This window comes from Ptychodera flava, chromosome 4 (genome assembly GCF_041260155.1).
Source record: "Ptychodera flava strain L36383 chromosome 4, AS_Pfla_20210202, whole genome shotgun sequence".
Classification (NCBI taxonomy): domain Eukaryota; kingdom Metazoa; phylum Hemichordata; class Enteropneusta; family Ptychoderidae; genus Ptychodera; species Ptychodera flava.
In genome coordinates, this window is record NC_091931.1 from 44266690 (window position 1) to 44291193 (window position 24504).

At 40.1% G+C, this 24504-nt stretch overlaps 1 long non-coding RNA gene across 1 annotated transcript; it reads right to left on the bottom strand.

The window, feature by feature from the left end:
• Window positions 1–660: 660 nt before the first annotated feature.
• On the bottom strand, window positions 661–23484 carry LOC139131902 (uncharacterized). The gene is made up of 3 exons (XR_011552210.1): window positions 23368–23484; window positions 5516–5635; window positions 661–1808 (listed from the first exon to the last, which is right to left on the bottom strand). It is a non-coding gene; the product is annotated as an uncharacterized lncRNA (long non-coding RNA).
• Window positions 23485–24504: the final 1020 nt, after the last annotated feature.

Below are 24504 nucleotides of genomic sequence, written 5' to 3' on the forward strand. Positions count from 1 at the left end.
GCTTGACGTTGATTTCTATACTCAAAATGCAATTTTTGTTCGAAAAATAAAACAAATCCAATTTTACTGAAACAAGCTGTGCACTGGTTTTTCCATCCAATCGCTTAAATTGGAAAGTTTAGAAAAAACACAAAATATAAACATGTTTGTTTGTTGCACTAGTCGGTAATTACAACCTTACTTTCAGTTTTTGTTTACTTAATGTCAGTCAGTGGTTGCGAGGGTAACTCATAAATATCGGGGCGAGACGCCGACGTTCTGTGGAGCGTGGCACCGTTTACAGTCATGCGGAAAATTGTCAGTCCACTGGCCGAAAATGTTCCCAGGAGTGTCCAGTCATCCAAACTTGCCAACGACGAATCACGGGACGTATGAGAAAACAGCACGCTCTGTGTCTTGTCTTGTCTGGCCAACCCTTTCTTTATTTTGGGGTGAAATTGTATGTTATTTGGTAGAGGTATTTGAGTCAAGGACTTGACTTTTCATGATGCAACAAGGTCCAAAACGAACGTGAACTTGTAGACTCGAGAAAGAAATATAACGCAAAATATTGCAAACGATCTCTATTTCAATACCCTCTCTGTCTCTGTTTCCTTGTTTCTTTCTTCCATCAACTCACATGTACGTATAACATTATAAATCAAACCGATTATGTATTTATTGAGACAATGAAACTAGTTCTACACATTAAGACGCAAATAATCGTACTACAGAATATGAAAGTTTACAAGTGCTTGCGTTAACCTCCGTCTCGCATAATTTCAAAACTAAACACCAAAATCAGGCGTTTTCGGCTACTTCCAAAACTATGTATTGTCTTTTATATGCCAATGTGGTCGAACTTCTACTCGGGTCGTTCCTTCAAATTTGAATTTATTGGAAAATCTTTCAAATAAAGCTTATTCTGTTTCTACTTAAGGAAAGTGCGTGTAGCTGTGTTTGACGTCATCGGTATATTGACACACCTGAGTCCTAGTAGAACTAACGCACCATGGAATGTAAATTGTTCACGCGCCGCAGGTGAAAACTGACCGTTCAATTGCACGAAATTATTTTTATAGAAAATACCCACCTTCTTAACTTATCTCTGCTTCCTCAGGCTCGGTCCTGGCGTCCGTGTTGACCGAAAATTCGCAAACATGAGTTTATTTTTCTGCTGTGTACGTGGTGTCGAAAGTTACCTCGTAAATTGTTCGTGTCCGCGGTTGCTTCGTTCAAATGCCGTCCACCATCAAAACCATCGTCTGTGTTTCGATCGTTAATCAAGCCATCAATCCAATCGTCAACAAATATATCCACTCATCAATACCGTGAACAATCGTCGATCATTTTATAGAAGAATGTAATCCACGCGATCGTATCTGTGACTTGACAAAAACACAAAACCATGTTGCTGTCGTTCGCTATCGCTACCACCGAACCGAATGCGTCGAAAGTAACACGCTCTGTTGGTTTGTCCACTCCATAAAGCAATCTTTCCCGAGGCTTTGTTGCCTTCAGATCTGTCGTTTTTCTTCCTGTCTGTTGCTATTTCTTGCCTCGTTCTTGATTGGTTCAACTGAATCTGTCAACCGTGTTTTTTTTTCTATTTCAAGGTACAGCTGAGAAAGTTCAGGTTTCCGTAGAGATCTAACAGTCAGCACATTGTATATTAATTTTTAATTATATGCCCGCTTCTGTGATCATCGATAACTAGCCGAGTTTTAGAAACTAGAAATATTAACTGACATATTATGAATAGCTTCATTGTCGTAGTACGTTCTTCAATTGTCTGTAATCACCAAAACCGGTCGGCATATACCTAAGGGCTAAAAAGATAAACACACAGCTAAAAGAAATTGTCTAACGACCTGTGATATGCTTAGTTTGACAACACAGTTTATAAAGTATACCCTAGGGTTGTGTGGAGGGTCTTCGACGGGACAAGAATTTAACTTAACAAGAGAATAGTAAACGTAGTTACTAAGCTCAACTGAGCTCAACACAGATACGATAGACTCACTGGCCACATTCTCCAAATTTACTCAGACCTAAAACTTATACGTTTACTTTGAAATTCGTAAAATCTACACAGAGATAGCACAGGACGAACAACTATTCTCGGTTCAGTATTTATGTGCAATGCGTACACCCAGCGGCCAGCGTACCGTACGTGTCCGGCAAGCTAGGCTATGACAAAGCAATTTGGATCACAGACCTCGGTGAACGCAATGAATATGGTTCAGCAGAACTTTTCTAATAAAAGCTGACTAAAAAAATAACTGTTTAGTCGCTAAGTTTGGAAGAAGACAGCAAACGCTGGGTCAGATCACTGCAATCAGTAGATACCCAATATTTTGGGGAGATTTTTATGCTAACTATTATAAATGTAACATTTTGGCAAAACCTTCGAAGGCTGTCTAGACATCGCTGTGGATGTCAAATGTTTTTGCAGTTGAACAGTGATCCATGAATGTCAGTGAGCCATGAATGTCACTGAACGCTTGCCAATGAACCATCCCCGTAGAGGACTTGAAGTGGCCTAATGAGGTACACGACTTGCCCGAGCGCTGGTCAGTCCGCGTCCGCTTGTTTGTTCTATATCTGCGGTACAGCTGGTATTCCCCCAGGGTGTTGGGCAAGCAATGTGCTTCTCTGTCACCATGAAATGGATTTACCACTGTATTAGCATCAGATGTCGACGCTACAACTCCTCGGGGTGTTTTTCTTAAACACCAATTAAATTGCACACGCAATTACACTAGCACTATTCGACATTATCGGCATATATTCTGTTAAATTTCAATTAGCAGTGAGATCGAAACGACATGAGGCGCTAACATGACCTCGCATGACCTTTAATGAAGCTAAATCATGAAGTTTTGACTATTTTTCACGAGATTTTCGTGATATGTAGCTTTCTGAGAGAAGTGCAGATTTTATAGTTATCACTTTTGAAATGGGTTCACTCGTCAAGTTTGCAGAAACATAATTATTTCCAAAGTAATGCCCACTGGAACTGTACAAATGAACATTCGGTCAAGTACATGCACAAAAATTTGAAAACAAACAATTCTCAGACTCTAAGATGAAGAAATGAATCAAAACATAAAATAGCAGTTTCAGTTTATTTCTGCGCCGTCCAGCTGATTTTGAATTAAGTCGTGCTGCTTTGGTCGCCATAGCTATACAGGGAAAATGTGTCAGCATTGTAGTGTATGCAACGATGCCTTTTTTCAATCATCACCGAAAAATTACCAATTGACAAGATACTGATTGCAAATAAGCATATCTCATATATGAGAAGGAACAGCAACTCTTATTAATTTGATGGAGGTGAACTCAAATCCAGGTATGACTAAGTGCTGATCAGATTTTGCTGTTGTTGAGGCTCTATTTGCAAGTAACGCTCTTCAGGACGTCACATCTTCATTGTTATCTCGTTTACTCAAGATGAACGATGTTTACTTCCGTAGACACTTCTTTTGTTTGTTTTCTATTGTTTTGGTTCGATCCTCTACTGTCAAACGGTGAGATGTCCTTGCTGTCTCTCAATTGAAAGGCCTCCACGACTTCGCGCTTCTGAACACTGTTAAAGAAGCGGAGTGCTAGTGTTGTTTTCCCTCATTCATTCTTTCAATACAAAATGAAGAAGTTTCGCTGTTGTCACTTAACTTAGGATACGCATATCAAGGAAATTAACCCGGTGTAATGATGATAGTAATGGAGTATTTTTTTCTTTGTGAGCAATTATTTCCTATCATCCGTGGTATGCTACATGTTACTGACTCACCTCGCTTTTCTAATATCAGGGTTGAGTAAACCCAGCGGTCCTTGTATTGGTGCAGGATCTCAGTTTTATTTTATTTTTCTCTATTTTGTTTTTATTTTTGCAGAACGAACATTTCCTTTTTCACAAGTTTGATAGACCACGGAATAATAATGCACTATACTTAATGCGTGCAGCATCTGCAAACAATAGGCAACCAGGATTACTTAGTCTAACCAAACTAATGTTGGTGCTGACATTTAGGGGCTCCAAATGCGATCTTTTCGAAATCAGATGTTGGTGAGACTGTTTCTATTTCTTCCTCTTCGTTTTACCCTTGGTATTTGTCTTAGATCGGTCGTTGCCTCAAAGAGAGGCGAGGACTTGAAGTGAAAGTTCAAAACAGAGTAAAAAGTGACGAGCGAATACATCTCAAAATCTCATTTTAATAAGATTATAGCCGACACTGACTGGCTCTACTCATCCCTAAAGAGCCTTCCAACGACCAGACATTGTCAGTAGGTTAATGTTCTACTCAGTGAATTCGTTTTAATTCGTGTTCACTGGGTTCTTGATCGCTTGCCCTAATCGTCCTTGACACTATAATCAAGGCGGATTTTTTTAAGGCGGTAGAAAGAGCGGTAAGCGAAATACGAAGCAATGCAACTGACAGACACAGACAGACAGACAGGTAGGCAAGCTGAGACAGATAGACCGGCCAACAGACTAACTGCTATAGACAGACAGACAGGCAGATTTTGAGCCAAGCAGACAGACATACACAAATTGAGAGACAGACATAGAAAGACAGACACAGGAAGGACAGGGGAAAAATACGGCAAACAGGTAAAAATGAGTAGAGGCAGTTTTTAAACGTAACTTCAAGCGTTTGGATTTTTTAATTTTAACAATTAGATTTCTAGTGTCCCTTTAAATGTGCCTTACATATGCCTGGAGCCAGTTTTGTGTGCAATCAATGCGCACGCCAATTTTAGAGTTGATACATGATATTGCACGCTATGCGTCAGATACTTAATCCTGTTTGGTCCGTTTACATTCAATATACCTCGATAAAAGTAACACATACCATTTGTGAGTAAGAAGCTTGCGTACATTTAAAAATTCCCTGAAAACATCAAAGCGGCAGCTTCCTTCTCCCTCATAATACGAAAATGTCGCTTTATTCCAGCGCTACGATATATTTCCGGGGTCCCAAGCTGTTGTAAAATACCTCAAGCTGTTACATAGATGTCATATTTTGTTTTATTTCCCATTTTTATTAACGCCATATTTGAATCTGTGCCCTTGGCGCTCGAAGCGAAAATTGAAGAGCATATTGCTCGCTCTCGCATAAAACTCGTGATTGATAAAATTCTCATTAAAATATCCAGTATCGTCGCGCAACATGACGCCGATGCGTTTTCAAATGTTGAATTATACAACGCGAATTGCACTGAAAGGAAATAAAACAAAGGTATTTCACTTTCAAATCTACAAAAATCATGACTTGAACTTCCTCGGATGATTGCATTTGTGAAAACATTATTTTAATTTGACAAAATATTAAAAATCCTTATTATCGTTGATATCAAAATATCAAAGACGACGAGAAATTGGTAAATCAACATATTTTCTTGCATCTTTTTATCAGCACTATCGTTGAAAGCAGCCATATTTTCGCATAAGTGGCCGATAATTGCAATGTTATTCAGTGAAAATATTTGGCACGTAGAGAAGATTGAAAAAGACACAATACACATTAAATACCGTAATGTGATTCCGCCATAATGTTGTACAAGTCACCAAACCTAAGGACAGTGTCTATATTAATGCTTCCCGGCGATTTCGTTGCTTCGACTTGCTGCATCATCGTTCCCTGTCTTGTTCCTACCAATGAAACAACGAGAAAACAGTTGAATAATTCAAAATTCTTGAAAATTAAGCGATAAGTTTCAACTATCGATTAAAATGTTTCCACGTCACCCTGAAATGGCAACAAATAGTGCAGTCCTTATCCACAATCGCTCTGCAAGGGGGCAATGCCTTACCCTAGAAACCCCGCTGATAATAGAATCATTGTTTCGGGTTGACATCAGTGTTGGATTTTCGTTATTACGGTCAGAACCCCGTAACTTTACCAACTTACTAATTGACCTGATGTCGGGACCCCTCCGCTAAAAGATCATTCACTGAAGAAACCGAACAAGCCATGAGGATGTGAGAAACTCTTTTCAAAGCTTGTCATTTTGCCAAAAATAGAAATTCAAAAGATCGCCTATTGCAAACAGTTAGTTTGTCGAAGACGGTGATTTATCATTAATTATTATATATCCCTTTGGCATGCCCTGAGGGCTAAAGACAGCGGACTCTGTTCAAACTTGCTTCAGAAAACACCTTCAGGGTACGACCTGATATTTACGACGAACTTAAAATGTACAACTTAACACAGTGTATGTCTTAGGCGTATCAAATGACCAACGATAGTACAATTGGATGGTATTGTCATCTCTTCACCTATTGTACCCTTATTATCCTAAATTGTCCACAGCGTTTTTTCCCCTTTCTATTGACTGATAGAAAGATCATTGACTGTCTCCTTCGGTGTCTTCAATTGCCCTGATGAGTGGATCATTTGACCTAGAGACGAGCTTTCGTCTTTCAAAGCAAGAAGGAAGGTTGGCTATCCCCGACATATATCTTCATAGTTTCTACGTGTGTGGGGATACTTTGTTATGAGCGTCTCTCTCTCTCTCTCTCTCTCTCTCTCTCTCTCTCTCTCTCTCTCTCTCTCTCCTCTCTCTCTCTCTCTCTCTCTCTCTCTCTCTCTCTCTCTCTCTCTCTCTCTCCATACGCATAGTTTATTAAATCGTCATACTATACATATCAATGTGTCGGAATTAACTATAGAGCTATTTCACCACGGTTGCCATGTACATTATTAACATACGTGTCTTATCAATAATCTTGATGTGAAGCGTTCAACATGCCTTATGAAGTAAAACACGATAAACCCCCGATAGCTGGTCTTAAGGTAGTATGCACCTCGAAAGTGAAAGACTTAAACTTTTGCTCTAACTTTCCTTAATGAATCTTTCAATTCCCAAGATTTACCAATATTAGAAATTCAAAATGGCCGCCATCCCTGTGTTAACTCTATGGAGAAAAATAAAATTTTCGAATTTCGAAAAACTAAGCCGGTGAAAAGTTTTCTTTCACCAAGAGCTTTAAAATGAACCCCCACATTTGGTATATCAGAAGAGAATTGTAAAAGTTTGAGAGTCCGAATGTCTGTCCCCGAGGTGCGTTCTACCTTAAGAACAAACTTTCAGAAAGAAAATATCAATAAGTAACGCTATTTTAAAATATGGGGCTAACCTTGGGCCGCTTTATAAGGTGATTACATACCAACAGAGTTTAAAGATATCGCCATATTAGTAACGTTTACACCTGTTATATGTACTTACTGATTATTGTTTGGCTGAGTGCTAATATGATATTTCGACATTTTGGACATTACATTTATCATTCCCGTGCTTCACAGCGCTCCATTCTTTCCCTGTCGATTAAATTATGATTTTTCTTTACTTTTGTAAACTTTTGTCTGATATGGCCATGTAAATGATAAAATGTACAGAGTCTCTTTCAATTTTGTAGGGTCCATCACGTAGAATAATTGAGGATTCTAGAATTAAACTTCACTGGAGACTTATGTTTCAGAGTAAACTGAATAGAACTTATTTCTATTTGTATTAAAATTTAGGAAAAGTGAGATTATTTTGGACATGTTATTTACCGCACGTTTCGCATTTAAACCGTGTCTATTTAATGTGTTTTACTGTTATTACGTCATGACCTACAAACAATACTGGTGAATCTGCTTTGATATTTCAGATATGCATGGCTGTGTTTCCGTGCTTGTAAATATTTGTTCTATAGACGTCACATGCTGCAGTAATAACAATGAAGGCAGAACAACAGAATCTCTACAGAGAGTAGAATAATAAATATATGAGCACGAATAGGGTTGTAATTATAACAACAACAACAAATCAACAACTACATCAAAACCCTTGAATAAACCAGAAAAGATAGTTCGACAACAGCACTAATACTTTTCTAGACTGCAGGAGAAGACATCTTCCGTTTGTTGGACTTATTCCTAAACCTGACGCTGTCTCCGATCCGCATAACTCGTTTTAAAAGCATCAGACGCCTTCACTGCATCGTTTCCATTTATTAAAAAACAAGAAGTTGGTCGTAAGCCTTCTCTCGGAAGTTTTGAATGAAGTATGTGCAAAAACTTCGAGGGGAAAGCAACGGTTTGCTGCTAAAGGTGGTTGTATTTGGTTGTATTTGCCAAGTATACAGACGAACGACACGTAGGGCAAAACTGACCGAAGAGCGATTGATCAATTGATGGCGTTTTCATCCAACGGTCCCGCGTGTTTTCAAAACAACTTTTTTCCGTGGTTCTTCCATGCCACGAGCTTATCAATCATGAAAACACCAGTCGTTTGCTTTTTTCCCTTCTGTGTCGCAACAATATTGTACCGGTCGTAATTCATACCCCCTTTCGCATCAAGAACATATGGTGCGCTTCTTAATTGAATAGAACTCATCCACTCAACACAACGATCAAATTATTCAATATCCAGTAACACAGATTTCAACCGTGACCATTATATCTCTTCCTAAGTGTAAATTTGTCTCATCCTCAGTGTATATTTGTGTCCCTCTCTCTTCGCGTCTTGGCTGCGATGTTTATATTTTCCAGTCAACGGAGATGCGAGTCTGAACAAGTTCAACCTTAGAGATACAGAAGTGATAACACTCGTTAAATCTGTGAAGCGAAACTAATGGCTCACTATGAAGACCTTCGATATGTAGTGTGATGGGTTTTTTATATATCTCTGGATGGACAATTTGGATGAAATTAGACGCTGTAAAGGTGGCCGAGAAACACCTTAATCAATTGACGTATTTACGACCTTTGACTGTTGAGCTTCGTAAGTGGTTAGAAACACGGCGTAAATACGTCTAATAGACGTGCCATTAAACGGGACTCCATTGAAGTGGGGTTCTGATGCCGGCGTTATTAGGTCATATATATAATCGGTTGAAATTCAGCTCTAAATACCCTACAAGCTACAAAATTTCACAGGTTCCGGCAGATGGGAGGAAGGAAACAACTCTATGTCGCCGTAAGAAATTGTAGGGATTGTATGTGTGCCGATAAAAAGATTGCTGTCATTGTCCTGTGAACAATGACGTGTAGCATTCGTTGTGGTGTATACACAAAGTACGTGCAAATCTCGATATGTGCAGTATTAACATGGATCCGCGACTATACCCCTAGGGAGTCTATTTTCATTTCAAGTATAAGAAGTTAGAGGTGCAGTGAGCCGCACGTGGCATTTGTCCTTTTCGAATCACATTTTATTCTTATTCTTTCATTGACTGTAAAACTTCGTGGATGTCGACATTCTTAAAGGTTTTTGCCCCCTTTGAACGCATGTAGAAACGTGAGCAGTGTTCATCCAGGTTGGTCATTAACAAGAAGAGACGACAAAAAAAAAAACAAGATTCTTCTTCAAGGTTTCTTGAGGTTAGTGATGACGTCAACAGAGAAGACACAAGTGCATACGAATGTGCGTATGTTATCTCAGTCGCCAGTTGTTCTTGGGTCATGCAAGGTCATTAGATTTTGATCAATCCAATATAAAAAGCTATACAGCATATGTCTACGATTTCTGCATATAAGTGTAATTTTGTAAATTGTTTTGTAAACGTGGAAACAAAATCCGGCAATTTTATTAATTAATCTCGTTCCTTTCGTGAAGGGATATACGTACAACGTACTTCACACTGAATGATCTTAAATTTTGATCAGTTTCTTTCTAAAACATCATCGTGCAGGAAAATGACGAATTAAAAATATATAATACCATTAAATACCAGTTAAATGATGAACTGCAGGGATGCCGAATGAAAATGCTAAATTGCTACGCGTCTGCTTCATCCAAAACCTCAAAGTTTGATTGAAATTCCCACGATCTTTTTCAAGAGTCTTTTTTGATAAAAACGCCGCGCCCACCGTGACCTTTCATTCCGCGTTCAGAAGTGGCTCCTTCATTTATCATCAACGCTGATGACGTATCATTACTTCATTCTGAATTTGTTGGTCAACCATGTACTCGATAATTAAAAAAACCTCACATTTTCGCGAGATAACTCCCCCAGAATATCCAAGGGTGTTTGAGTCAGTTAAAACGACTATTTTATTCAAGCAGTGACGTCAATTTTAAGTCAACATTGAAACTATTTGACTCGCTAATCCCTATAATGTTTGCCAAGTGGGTCCTTACATTGCGTCAAAGCAAAAAAAGTTAACGCGACAGGACTGACGTAATCGGTGAATCTGTCCCGCGAAAGTAAACTGTGCTGTACAGAATTGATTACGTAAATCGATTTGATGATGGTGGAGTATCATTTTTAGCGATGACACGGGTCAGTTTTCGCTCTCATCCTGCAGGAATGACGATTTGGTCTCCCTCTGCACGTCATACAACCTGTTGGATCGAGATTGCCTGAAGTACGTTGGTAGCTTGTATATCCGAACCTGAAAAGCGCGACATTGATCTATTGTCTCTGGCTAATAGAGAAGCATGCGTCGCCCATTGTTGAATAAAATGAAAACACACACGCCACGAAATACGCCAAAAGTTCGTGTTTGTAGCTGTTCAACGAGTGACACTAGCAGGACCTCAGGGTACACTGTATTCACGTGTGGTGACATTTCGTTTATTTCAAAATTTTGTCAGAAGTTCGTAGTAGTACTATACGCTGGTGTTTTGCACATGTGTTGAAATCCATCTGTCGAGTCGAGATTGTCAGAGATCGGTCTTTGAAGAAATACCCTGGCTGACACTTTTCTTTCCTTCATTCGGATTCGGTACGTGATCCGCTGCATTCCGCTATCATTTGGCTCCCCTTTCAATCTGTGTTTGGTGGGGACTTCTCATTGTCTTGTGTTGGTTTTTGTGCTGGATTTAATATAACTGACACAATGATCTCCTTAATTAACGGAGGTCATGTGTTCGGCAGCACGGACTTGTCCGTTTGATCCAGTGACAGCGTGGCGGCGATGTTTGCACTGTCTACCAATAGACACAAAGCAATCACGGGTTAGACACCACTTGTTCGGCAACCCATTACCGGGACAACTCGATGATTGGGTTTTCGGTGGATAAGCCCCGCCTACCGCACCGCTATCTGACAAACGAGGGTCTCTCGCTGTTTTTTTTGTCCGTTAATACATCAAATGGACTTGTATCGTCCACTCTAGGACATAAAGGCCATCGATTGGCCAGTGAGCAATAACGGACAAGAGCTCTCCCTGAGACCAGCAACCGGTTGACCGTAAGTGGCGTACGCAAGAGCAAGGCGACCAGGAAGGGTAGACATCGCTCACTGGAGAGAATGCGATGATGCGAAACGCTAGACAAAACTAAATTGGCTTTGTGGCTTCCAGTATTATATTACCTTTGTGTCATTCTAACTGATCGGAGAGAAGAGGAATGAATTCCGGAGGAGAGATGGCATTCGTAGCCAATCTGCCTTGCTACCCGGTGACGGGACTGCTCCATCGCTCGGCTTCCCTTAACGGATGGCCCACCGATGAATCCAAGACAAACTCGCTCCTGAACTTTGTTGACATGGCGTCGAGCAATATCAAATTGGCCTTGGACAAACCAGTTAAATCGAAAAGAAAGGTGAACCACAGAAAGTACCTACAGAAGCAAATCAAGCGATGCTCACTGCAAACTAAAGTAACGGACCACGATACAAAAGAGATCAACCCCCAGAGCGCTTTGAAAGGCGACGTGTATAAGAATGTATTGCACAAACCAAAACACTTGAGAAAGGACGCTTCCATGGCAGGTCTGCAAAATAAGTCTTTAGCAGCGCTCTTCGATCCGAGAACCTTGCACCAGGACTGCTGCACGGACCGGCGGGCCAGGCGAAACGCGAACACACAGAAAGTGCCGTTAAGGCAGCGAAAACTCCCGATGTCGTTCTTCAACGAACCCAAGAGGGACTGCTTCGGGGATGGTGCTGGCGGGTTGGACATCCACGTCGCAGCAATGATCGACTCGGGTGAGGAAGGCTGTCCGGAGCTAACCATCCCTGAAAACTTGGACTATCTTGTACCGGACTTTGGCGATTTGATCACAAACTGGACGGAAGACCACGGTTCTGTGGTCCACAGTAATGTAATCCTGCATGAGGAACAAATATCGTCCCACCACCACCACCACCACCACCAAACATTCGAAAACAACGAGAACATAACGGGGGCGGCACCGTCTGCACCGTCACCATCGTCCTGGAGTCCGTGTTACCTACAGCAAGAGCAAGTTTCGGACAGAGATATGGAAACACGACAAGGGTCAAATTTCGTCTATCCAAAGAACGGCCAACTGAACGATAACAATTCTTGTGTGAGACAGGTCGAAAACTCCAACTTTTATTCACATGGCCTGGGTAGCGAACCATCGACCGATATTCTTGATCTCAGCACCGGTTCCTCAGTGACTGGGCGTCTACCAGCGTTTCCACAGGCATTCGCCCAGAAATACGCCGGTCAGTGGCCAGACGGCAACGGTCGAAACGGACAAACTTTAACCAGAAATGGACTCTTCCAGTCTGTGGTCTCTGATGACCAAAAATCACACAACTAGTTGCTCACAAACACATCGGACAGTTACCAGCGAAAACCTTCGGGCAAAATGCCAGAGCGAACCGGACTCTGACACAAGATGTCACCACAGAATGAATGAAGTATAAAGTTGTTCGACTCCAGTATATGAAAATTGACTGTTATACCACGATTTCCAAATATCGTTGTCAATTGTGTCGATTGATCTGCGTGTAAATGGACGTGCTGACAGGGGATTTGAAGTCGCCGGGAATATCGAGTGCCCATAGTCACTCTTACTGCTGACATGCTGGTAATATTTTCTATAAGACATTGCCAATTGATTTAAAGATAAAATTTAATTTCATCATACAGTCAATTATTTTAACTTTAGTATATTCTTGCAGATATTATTTCTAAGGTGTTAAATAGATTTGGTGTTCATGATTTTACTTAGTTTGATAAAACGATTTGCGATTTAGATTTATAAGTTATACTTACTCAGATTAGTTAGGATGAAGCCCGTTCATATAGAATAGGCGTCTTCACGCAAGTTATCAAACATGATTGTCACGGCTCTAATGGTGCAATAGGGCAAAGAGTGGCCACGGAGTTGTCAAGGCGACGTGTCACTGGTTACCACGGCAGCGGGGCGCGCTGCGTTTACATAAATTATTTGTCGAGGCGTAGACCTTTAGTTAAACGTTTGTAATGAGGTTTCTCAAGAACCCGAGTGGAACCGTAGTTGAATGTAGATTCTCTGTGGACACGGGTCGCCAGGGACAGAGCTATTGTGTCATCATACAAACTTAGAAAGGGGGCAGCGCTGAAATGTAACAAGATACAGACACTGACTCGAGGGACTTTGCCGATGCAAATGTGAATTTCCCTTACAACAATATCACAAAGTGGTCGCAATTAAATCTAATTGTTTGTGGAATTGAGAAAGGGAGGGACTCAGTATTCGAACACTGTTATGTTTCCTCCTCAACAAATTGTTCTGATAGCCTGTTTTTTTATTTGTATCACCGACAATTTCTCACAGTCATGCTGTGTTTTTGAAATAAGAAAGCAATTCAATTATCTTTTATGAACACTACAATATGTTTGTGTGTGGTTTTGTGAAGTGGTTTGATTCTATGGTATGCTTCGGTTTAATTTTCTTGTCATCGTAAGTTACGTACACATGCAAGGCTTTTTATTGCTTCACATTTCACCCTGTGCCCTAGTCTTTGCTATTCTAAACATTGAAACCACAAAACATGCTCCGCAGTAACTGTCGTTGAATGGCAGTTCCGAAACTCAATGTCTTTGGAGTGGCGCGCCAGACTCCATTAGTCAATCGGGTGTCGAGCTCAAATCTAAAAAAACACCAAAAAAACGGTAACAGTGATATTTGGTGTATGTGTCAGCATTTTTTTTATTTTAAAAACACAGTTTCGGCTCTATTCTCAAAATCATGTCGAAATGTCCGGCGTTCAAGCCGTATGTATGTATGTGTGTGTGTTGTGTGTGTGTGTGTGTGTGTGTGTGTGTGTGTGACGGTTTTGTTGACAAGTGCATTTAGTCCGGACCAGAATTCATTTATCAACAACGACATCGCATAGTGTACACAAATCAGTTGTGTTTAGGAAGACAGTACTTTGTATCTGAACATACTTTAGGAAGGAGCATTATTGTACTTATTTTCTACAACAAAAGCGATTCAAACATTATTAAATGATAAATCTTTCGCTGTCTCGAAATTAATCGGGAAAGAGCTGTCTCCGTCTACATCCTCGATAAGAAACCGAACGCCATGGTTTCTCGGATCCCCAACCAGCGACGCCCTCTGTCAATGCAGACGTCGATTTATTATAGTTTTAATGACGACCTTCGCAAAAAATTCATCACCTGAATGTCATAAAGCTGCCAAACAGCAAATTTAGAATCATGGACATTATCGACATTTTCCATTTCATTCAATGCGTACGCATTTGACCTGAGATGAAATCAGCGGGTAAACATTTCCCGTAAAATTGTCACTCTCTATTATCTCCCGCCTAGGTTGCTTGCCCTGTATTACGTCTGCATGTATCTTAATCATTGGGTTGAAAAGAGCGGCAAAACAAATTACAAGACAGGGTGATTTATTGCCGTACAATAATTTTTCATTTCCAGTATAGACGCTGTTGCCAGATTTACATATTTGTTTCCAACGTGACATACCATTTTCGTTATTTTTTCGCCCGATTTCATACTCTGTTAAGTAAAGTGTGTACATTCTCCCTTGCCGTCGTTGATGAAACCACAGATACCCACGTACAGTACAAGGGGGCATTCTTTCTGTGCGTAAGGGAGAATGCCTTTGTCACGGCGATGTTAAAAAGCAGGATTCCCCATGCGCATTCCGATCTCCCTGACACACTGAAAAGGCAGAGAGGGAGGGTGTGTGCACACATTTGATGAACAGACAGTCTTTTGGAGAATATTTTGCTGCGATGGCACACTTCGCAAAAATCCTTAAACTACCTTACTAGCTATGTAAATATTGTGTCGTGGAGATTTTATCCCTTTTGGCGCCAAAGTCAAATTTTATGGCCTTTGTTACATACACCCCAGTTATTTTTTTCACATTTTTGCCAAAATTTTGATAAAAAACCTTAGCCAATGAAATGTGATGTCCATTTGGTCCAAAATTATCAAAACAATTGCTGAAAAATTTATAAAGATTGGTAAAATGTTGTACTAAAATTTTGTTTGGAGTTAGAGCAGTTATTTTTTTTGTGAAAAACCTACGTTGAATGTATGTAAATAGAGTATTCTGAAATCACACATTTTTTATTCATCACAAATGAAAGCACTGAGATCTATAACTCAAGACTTCAAAGAAAAAAAACCGAGATTTAACAGAGTAATTTTGAAGAATTTTGAGACATACTAAACAACGTATAATAATATGATCACTAGCTTTTGTTTTCAAAGTTGTAGTTTTTCTAAAATAAAGCTGTACTTCTTCCCGCATAAAGAAAGAAATCAGAAATCGACATTGGCAAGAAAAAACCGACGAAGTTGCACAATATTAGAAAGAAATTTATCATTAAATTATGATCAGATTCAACAGGTTCACGACAAAATCAAGAAATGTTGGTATGAAAGTTAGCACTCCCTTTGACGACGGTAAACTAAGCGACCTTCTTTCTGACAAAGGGTTCGGCGAACAAATCCAAAATCAAAATGTTTGAGTTTTGCTATAAGTGAGGCTATACTCTCCTGCTCACACCGTACTGGCGTTAGCATTCGTAGGCCTGTGTTCATCCCGAGCAAATTCAAAATAAGATGGTGAAACTGTCGATCTTTTCCCCTATGAACAGATGCAAAGTTTTTCGGTGACTGCACGCCAAAGAAATGAAACCTTTAGTTGTGACTGGGAAAAATGGAAACGCCATGCCTCGAAAAACTGAAGTCTTTTGTGACGAACAATGATTAGTTTGCACAACACTCAACACCCTGGCTGTCCATTTTCAGATCATTTGCCATGTTTAAAGGTAATGAATTCACAGCGCTACGGTTTAGATTGGACAAAATGTATGTGCTTGAACTTGTTTGAACATATCATAGTTTACTGATGATCTGAAAAGCTTCTTTACAATCAGTGTTGGTTTCCCGTTGGGTTTGACTGTTTTAGCAGTGTGGTGGTTCCCCTCGATGCGATTTCGTCACCGAATGCGATGCTAGTTTTCAACTTTCCTACACAACTCCTTTAAAGCAAACATGTTTCTCTAAAGAAAGCGTTTAAAGCTTTTGCAAATCCTTTTACAAGGAAAACTAAAATTTTGTCTATCATAATCAAGAATGAAAATCAGAGGTCATCATGCAAATTTTGGGATTAGAAAGTATGATTTTCGAAATTTACCCGACATTTGAAAATTCAAAAAGGCCGCTATACCCTGTGTTAACTCTACGGGGAAAATTTCTTTTTCGATTTTCACCAAAAGAAACAAAACAACAACACAGTGCAAACTTTATTTCCTCCACAGGCGTTAAACGAATCCACACAAGCAGCATATTATCAAAGTATTGTCAAGAAATTGTCTGAATATATCTGCCCTCAAACCGCGTTCGACTTTAACGTTATTGCGGTGGAGGCTGTTTCTATTAAAGAGAAATCTAGGCAGAGTTGTGATATTTAATTCAGCCAGAACAAATAGACTGATTTCAAGTTTTTGAAAAAAAAGCGAACAAATGGATACAAAATCCGGTTATGATACAACCAGAACACCATCTTAACTCGCAATTCTGATTACTTCATGATTGGAATTACACATGCAAATTTTTGAAGTTTAAGTGAACTCTCTTGCAGCTGTCTATAAATTCATATCGTATTTGGCATATATTTCTAGGCAGATGAGAAACAGTTTTTAACATTAGAATTGCTGCTAGGTACAGGATGGATTTATAAATACGTGAAAAAAAATAATTAATTGGATTGGATTTTTTGTTTTTCATCCTTTAAAACAGTCTTCCGAAGAAATCGAAAAAATCAGAAGTAATGAAATTCTTACATCATCTAATGTATATTATGACGTGTGTTACTAACATTTATGGGTAGATATCCATCTGCATGTGTTTGTGCGTTTGTCTCCCCTAAGATCATCGACGGGATTATTCTCCTTGTAAGCTGTCGCTCACCGACATGACACCACACGTCGACAACTGTCGTATGTATGCGAACTTCAATTGATTGCCCCCGGATTACGTTCGTTAACATTTCGTTGCTAATTTGCCGCCTTACGTATTTGCCTTCTTTTACATTGTAATATGCTTTCATTAAACTGCGACACAAATAGTGCTGTTTTTGAAACATGCAGTAGAGAGGCAGAGAAACGAACAACAAACGGAATTTTCTTTTCTTTGACTCAGATCATAAAATTGCTTCAGTGGATATAAATGTGCATGACGTCACACAATCAGTCTGTGACGTTGGCTTTGTCATGTGGCCATGAAGCGATGTGTGTGTTCGGATTCCAACATGACATCACCTGTTATTAACTAGAATACTGGAGAGGTTCATTTATCATAAATAATTGTCTGGCTCGCCTCTAACAACGCCGAAAAAACACATGGCTTTGTGTTCAATTTTCATTACATAAATTCCTGACTGCAATCAAATGTCTGTAACCTTTGTATGTTTTTCTAACACGGTTGTAAAATATCTCAATATGCAAGCTGGAAGGTCTATAACTTTTGTTATTTTCTTGATCAATCAAGTTTGGGAAAAAACAAAGGAATGAATTGGACAGACATCGAAGAAAAGGCGAAAGTTGTTTTCAGACTCAAAAATAGCTTAGTTTTATTATCTTTCCGCCCATGTACATGGGTGTCCGTCTACATGAGGGCCAAGCCACCCGCTACCTTGCACGCGTTTATTACTTTTCCTTTGTGTCTGCTGCATGACGTGGCGAAGTCGTGCTAATTGAGCAAGTTTTGACGTCCCTGCCAAATACCTTATTTTAAAGCCTGGAATGTACGACAAAACAAGGGTGGCCTCTGTGCGATTTTTAAAGAGTACGGGTTGTCGTCACCAATGTTTACCGCGCAGCGTAATGGCCCTATTTCGTGGTTTTGGATGAAAGGAGAGTGTGTTTATGAAGACCCGTGAGAAATCGACGAAGTCCGGTGAATCAAATTAATCTATTTCATGTTGTAGTTCTCTGTGTGTTTTCAAATTAATTACCTTTCTTTAATAACGGTCATCTTAAACTTAATCAGGGTAAATTATTATACACAATCTTTCACAGGCAGGTGTAGGTCTCGCGCGAAAAGATGCGTTTCACAGTCCCTTGGCTTGGCCGTTCAATAGACGGCGGTACCACCACCTGTCCTGTTTGTGGTTCTTAGACAACTTATTGTATAAGTAAGTTGATTGGTAGACAGGAATATTCAATTAAGGAGAACTAGTCAATTCAACCCGTTCAGTTTTCAAACATGTCAAACGATGTGACTGACGGTTTTATTTTCACATCTGTATGGTTTTCGAAGCAGTAGTTTCTTTCTCTCTGCGTCACTGTCTACAGCCTGAGAACATTCAAAGGTTTCAAACTAAACTGAAGCGAATTTTATGGCATTCCCGTTGTCTGTGCAACAGTCGGTGTTATCATTGGCATCGGCAGCATGACGAAACATGCTGACGTCAAACAAATTAAGGAAAATCCAATCATTTTCCACGGTTTCTTCGGTAACAGATTAGCCCAAGGCAGTGACCAGACACCACTAACAAGACGAGGAAGATTGAATGGTTTTCCCCTGACAGTGAACCGAAAAATAACAAACATTTGCTTAATGCGGATATTTACTTTGACATCGTTTGCTATGATCACGTGACGTGTACTTTACAAGATGATACCGATTTGTTGTGAGTGTCTGTAAAGTTATACACTTATATATTATGTCGTCAATGACCAAGGACCAGACATACGCTGATTCTGGGGCGTTCGGTCTGCCAAAACACCCTGTGACTTGAGCCATGAAAAAGGACAGTTTCCCAATAGTGTCTACGAATACACGTCGTACAAAAAGTGGCCAGTAGACTTTTGAGGGTCGATTCATATTTCGAATCCTAAATAGTGTGTGCAATGCTACTACAAAGCGAAGAAGTTAGATAATTGTATAATTTCGATGAAACTTTGGACTAAAACGTCGCTAGATTAGCTACAATATATTAATTCCCAATGTCGGGTAACCCGACAACGACAAGCGTACCTTTGCAGTTAGCTCCAAAACTGGAACAAAGTACTCGTTTTGATGTAATTGTAACTTTATTGACTGACTTTCGTAAGAAAATTGATTTATCATCCAAGAGTTTTCTGCAGTCATTAGTGCCTATTTTCAAGTCTTGTCGCTGAGGTTGTAATTTTTCCACCCTTTCTCTGATCGGCGGATTTCAGCCAGACACAAAGGACGCTACACGGGGTACAAACACCGTGACCTGAAATTTTCCCGATCCATAAACACCCGCACGCATACCTCGAGGTCGCGGGATTCTTAATAAACTCTGTACCGAATATATTGCAAATTTAGTGCCGGCACTTTCGGTTATAAAAGAACTGAAGTGTACCCCGTTATTAAAAGTCAAATCAATGATAATATTTTCCCTAGCAATTAACACCGATTTACTCGTAAGGAAAACTTTATTCAATGTTCATAAATGTACAAATCTGAACCATGCGGGTACGGTGCTGACTGGAAACCTAACTACTGGATTTTCACAACATGATCGAAAGATTTGCACTTTCAGGACAAAATGCGATATGCGTTCGTTGTGCTTCCAGCATTGCTGATTGCAAATTGTCGTAATTCAAGCTGCCAAGAGTGCATTTTAGAGGCACAGTTTCATATATTTCCCATTTAACCAATCCCTTAGTGGAGTGGAGCATGGTGAGCGAGTTTTTTTAATACCGCTCCCGGGAAATCTGTATATCCGTTCATTGTGTCGACGTCGGTGGAAACAGAGCAGAATTAAATCTCAAGATTTCAAGTGTGTTTGGCTTTGTTTTCCAATTTTACAACAGAGGCGATGCTTTGTTCCTTTCCAAGTGGCAAGTCTTAAAACAGATTCCACTTTCTCTTGTGAAACTTCTGTGTCCCTCTACCCACTACGTTGACGTGAGAGGTTGCAGTCTTGTATTAAAATATGGATCGGTTAATTTGAAGATATTCCCATCTCACACTCACACACAACTAAAACATGTACAGGCAGATTTTAAATTCAATTAACTTTCTGAAAGCCGTGATTTTCACAGGTTGCTTTGTTTGGGCCATGTTTCCAAAACAACACCCCATGAATCAACAATGTTTCGTCTTTGAGAATGACAATCAGCGAGACAATGTCTACCTGGGTTCAACAATAGACAAGAAGTATAAGATTACCACAAAGACATGTCTTGATATGTAAGCCTTCGAATTACTGACGAACGGATTGTTACATGCATCGGTGTCAGCATCTGTTCGCCCTACCGATATGTTGATGTCTGTATTAATTGTCACACCGATGCTAATTGTGTACTTAAACCTCACTTGCGAAATACCCAAGTACAAATATTTCCATACAGAAACAAACCAGAGGACACCAGTCCCTGGGATACGAAACCAGGGATGAGAGAAATTGCATTGTGTCAGTTGCTACTTGCATGTCAACTTCAAAGAGGTCGCCGGCAGCGAGAAAACAACACATGCAAATTTACTAATTGACGCGCAAGTGCGAATGCGTATATGTATATTACAACCGACGAAAGCTGCTGCCGTAGGACCCGCAACGTGGGTAGAAATTGAGGCAGCATTCTTGGAAGCCAAACTTTTGGCGTGCTTTCGACTTCAAAGTGATATGCCGGCAGATGAAAAGGAGGGACAAACGTCGACACAGCACAAAGCGTGCCGCATTCACTTGGACAGCTTTATCCCAAAACTAAATGTAATTGTTCAAATCCCGATTTAAATTTTGGTAATCAGGGTCGAAATACGCACAGATACAAAGTGTTCCCAGACGATGTCGATTAGATCTAGATTTTATGGAAAAAAGATTTCTGGCCGCTTCATGCCATGGTGATCTAGACATACCATCAATAAATTTACCGTCCTTTTGATTCACGTTTTTCCATCCAGACCATCTGGAGATATATGTTTAGCATATTACCGACAATGAAACGAGCACATTATACAAAAGTCGCATCGAATTTAGCCCGAGCAAGAAAGATACCGTCAATATGATTTGGACATATACGCGCTAGGATTCCCTTCTGTTGCTTTCAAGCGATCTCAAGTTTGTTGATGTAAACTTTTGTAGATACATCCAAACGATTTCAAAACTGACGAAAACATTGCTCATTTTGGCGTGACAGACTGTCCGTATCTCCATGGCGTCGGTACTGAATTCATTGAAATAAGAAGTCGACATAGAGCACTGTTAATGAATCCCAAGTTTTTGCTGTATGCCACCAGACGTCTTTATTGGAAATGTTCGCCGGACCGTTCAACAAATATATTACCGAAGATATCCTTCATTATCTCCGAAGAAGGTGTCCAGAGGTTTTGTCGTTTTCACGCCGCGCGTCAGCTGTGCACCAACGGGTTCCAATAAAACCAGCGGATAAAAAAAAATTAAGGACCCACCTTGATTTGTTGGCACGCAGCGAGCCGTATACTGAACCCCAATCTGCAGTTTTTATGTGTTCGCAGTGTTCATCTTTGCCTGACACAGTGCAGTTACTCAGCTGTTTATGATCGGAGGGAAATCTTTAAGAAAGGAGAAGTCTCCGTCCATCGATCTCATATTAGCTCTCTAGGCACGCTATGTATTTGTGGAGGCTAGACGACACATCGGATCAGGTCCGTGGCCATTTAGGCGTTTATAGGGAAACCTCAGTACGATTATTTTGCGTAAAAGTCGCGTCGATAGTTTCATATCGGTTCATTCAATATTTAGATCACGCTTAGTATGATGTCCACCGCAAGCTTTAACCTTCATCATTGTTCAAAAGAAAATATGGAACGATTCGACTGATTGGAACGGTAGCGCTGATAAGTCTAGTTTTTAAGTCTGTAGTGGTGGAGGGACTGCGGTTTATCCATCATTCTTTTAGAAAGAACATCGCTTCAATATTTGTTTACTCTTTTCTTCGCTGTTTACTTTTACTACAACGAACGGAGTATTGCGATTGTAGCATTGAATTTTTTTGACGATGATACCTTATTCCTAACATGGGTTCGAAATTGAAGGCAAAAACAAACTTCGACTGCGCAGGTCCCAAAGTCCGAAATGTCCCGTGCATATGCCTTTGATGGAGAAAATCGACATTGGTCTAGTGTGCAAGATTCAACTCATTCAATAACGCCAAAGATGTATCTACCGTAATGCAATCACAAACAGCGCTGACCCTTATACGGAGTGATATGCTCCACAACGTATTGCGTCCAAGTACGCTCCCTCCCTCAGTTGAATTCTTCTGAAGTAAACTTCTGTTTTCTCATCGTTTTAAACTCACTTAACGTCAAACAATTCATCTGACGTCAATGTTCTTAATTCGGAGTTTACTTGCCTGGTCTTTGTCAGGAAAGAGGGGAGTTATGTATGTTTGTATTTGCCTTTAATGTTTCAGTTATATGCCCATATATTCTAAATGTACGCGATGAAAGCGATATTGACTATACGTTAGACCTCTATTGTTGTAACTTCACTGCAAACTGATAATATTTATCAAGGAAGGCAACACATGCGTTTGTTCCGAAGCATTTTAACGTGCAGTTATTGGGAACACTTAGTAGTCCGGTATGAATAAACAACAGTCATTAACTTATCATAACGTCATCACTCATATTGCGAGATAACGGGACCCGACTTGTTCTCGCCGCGACAACAACATAAACTCCAAATCTAGTATATTACCACTAAGCTGCGAGTCTATCTCAAAGGTTGCTTTGTCAAATCGGCATAACCTAGCTGTACAGAGTGTATCCTTGAACCAAAAGTCTAGCTCATGGTATATACTGCCTTGAAAGTTCGATGCTTCTCAGTCTGTGGGGCACACATGACTTCACAATGATCCGCTACTATCTCTTTTAAACGTTCCGTAAGTTCCAATAAATTAATTTCACTCCAGATTTTGTTCATCAAGGTATATTTTTCTACACTCCAAGGGCATTCTACTCCTGGACATTGAATTGCAGACCGTGAAATTTGAGTGCAGACAGGAACGCCACCGTAAATATTGATTAGAATAAAGTATGTTTGGCTTACAAGAGTGAACAGAGGACTCTCCAAATTTTTCGCTTGTGTAATTTTGAAAGGATTCGCTTCGCCCTTCATCGGCAATGTTCAACAAACTTGACGACATGTTGATCTGAGCGCTGTAGCGGACTAGTCACTTTTGATTACTTGTAAACTTACTGTTTCCCTTCCTCAAACAAGCCTCGCCGCTGATCAGCGTCAACCACCTGTTGATTTTCCAGACGCCAGGGTTTTGACCGTCTGTGCTGAGTATTCGAGGTCATCGTTGAACGAGCGCGGTACAAAGCAATGCACGATGGGAAAGGATTCCTCGAAGGACGAGATCAATTTTGAACTTTCACACTTTCACTTTTGATTGTAAATTTAAACTTCTGTCAATGCCAAGGGGATTAGAAAATGAGTGATCATACGAACATAATGAGAATCGCGAAAAAATTGCAAGGAGGCTAATTTTGCAGGTTTCGCTTTTCAAAGTTAAATCTCGCAGCTTCAACAAGGTCTACACTATCTCGTCACTAGTAACTATTGATACAGTTCACAACAAGATTAGGTGGGTAGATTTCTTAGGATGAAATATGCAAAGTTTGTCTTCCTTTGTTCTTTTAAAGAAAAATATCAGTCACATAGGTCCTACACAAAAAGACAGCGATTTCTCCCGTGCTACTTTGTACCGTTATGTGCACCCGTCAATCAAGGTAGAACGGTCATCGAATGTACGGTCCACAGATTTCGAACCCTCCGCCCAAGGCTCTGTAATACCGTGGGGAAGACAAACCATTTCACGCTGAAGTGGAGACAGATTGGTTCGCTCGGGTGTATGATGCGACTTTTGTCACTGAATCACCGGGCTTTGGAACTTAATAGAATTTCACCTTATTAAAGGTGCTTTAGGTGTGTGGAAGACCGTGCACATCTAGAATTACATCGACAGAGGAACCTGCAATCCGAGTCACCATCCTTGTAATACTGATACACTTAATCCGCCGACACCAGCGCTGATTAAATGAAAAAGGGGCATCTGACAATGGAGGAGTTAACTCGTTTTGTTTCCGTGCCGGCTATCGCTGATAGTTTTCATCACTCTGGAATAAATGGTTCTCGATAAGTAGGCCAAGGATTGGTATCTCTCAACAGATAACAACAAAGTTGTGTTAACAGTTGCAAGAGAGTCGACGCTCTGTTGCAAAGCTAATGAAATAATTGATAATTGAGATGTTATTCTGCACACTTACCAAGTATACAAATGTCTCAAGACTTTTCAAACAAACTCCTTCATGTCATTAAAAATAGAAAAAG